The sequence below is a fragment of the Asparagus officinalis genome, chromosome 10 (assembly GCF_001876935.1).
Source record: "Asparagus officinalis chromosome 10, Aspof.V1, whole genome shotgun sequence".
Lineage (NCBI taxonomy): Eukaryota > Viridiplantae > Streptophyta > Magnoliopsida > Asparagales > Asparagaceae > Asparagus > Asparagus officinalis.
The window spans coordinates 43,761,906-43,762,992 of record NC_033803.1 but is presented as its reverse complement, the minus strand read 5'-3'; positions in this window follow the sequence as shown (position 1 = coordinate 43,762,992).

Here is a 1,087-nt window from a genome sequence, read left to right as displayed (position 1 = left end):
CACATCAACCAATAATATAATGACAACTCATCTCTATCTCATCTATTTTCTTATTTTTAAGAATGAAGCAAACACAAGAAAAGAACCTATTACAGGAAATAGATTTCTTATAATTTATTTTCTTATTTTTTTAGTCAACCAAACAACCTCAAAACAAGTTTTCTTAAAAAATCACCCACATCATCTAATAATAATGTGACAACTCATCTCATCTCCCATTTTTTTATTTTTCTTCTTTTTTAGCCAACCAAACAATCTCAAAACAATTTTTCTTAGAAATAGGTTGTCTATTCTTTGATTTCCCAATTTTTTTTGCGAAACGAACAGCCCAACTAAAGCCCTCAATGACTCTCTAGGCAACAAATTCAGATTTCCATGAATATCTCCTTCTCCGACTTCAAATAAATCGTGCCACAAAGTTCCCCCAAATAATAAATAATAATGATAAAAAAACTTACATTTTTTTACATTTTAATCTCATTTACGTCCTAATGTGATGCTCCAATTATATACTTATTTTGATGCCTGATCTTAAAGTTCTCAATTATCATTTACGAGCATAAATAAGCAGAAGCCTACCCACAAAGGCGGATTCGGAGGATTTGGATCCAATAACCCAGTCAAAATCGATCCTCTCCGAGTAGAGAGCGGACCTCGAGGTCGAGCTCCGCCTGTTAAAAGAGAGGCCAATTCAAGGAGTATGAGGGCTGAGAGAGATTCATCCGGTTGAGTTCGAGAGGTTGGATTGTTTTAAGGGAGAGATTTTGGTGAAATTAGGGTTAGGGTTAGATTTTGGAGAGAGGAGAGAGTTCACGATGAGAATTTGAGGGAGGAGAGCGTTGAGATTTGTTGTTGGGGGTCAGCTCCTCTTGCGGTTGGGGAAGGTATAATAATGATATAATTGAATTTTTTTAAAAAAAATTAAGGGGACAACGTATGAAAGAACGTGAGAATAAAGGGTGGGGAGTTGGGGAAGGGTATAATTATATGAAAAATTCCCTAATAAACTAAAATATGGGACCAACATATCATTTGTTTGGATATCTTTATTAAATGAAAGTATTTGAAATCTTTGATTTCAAAATCT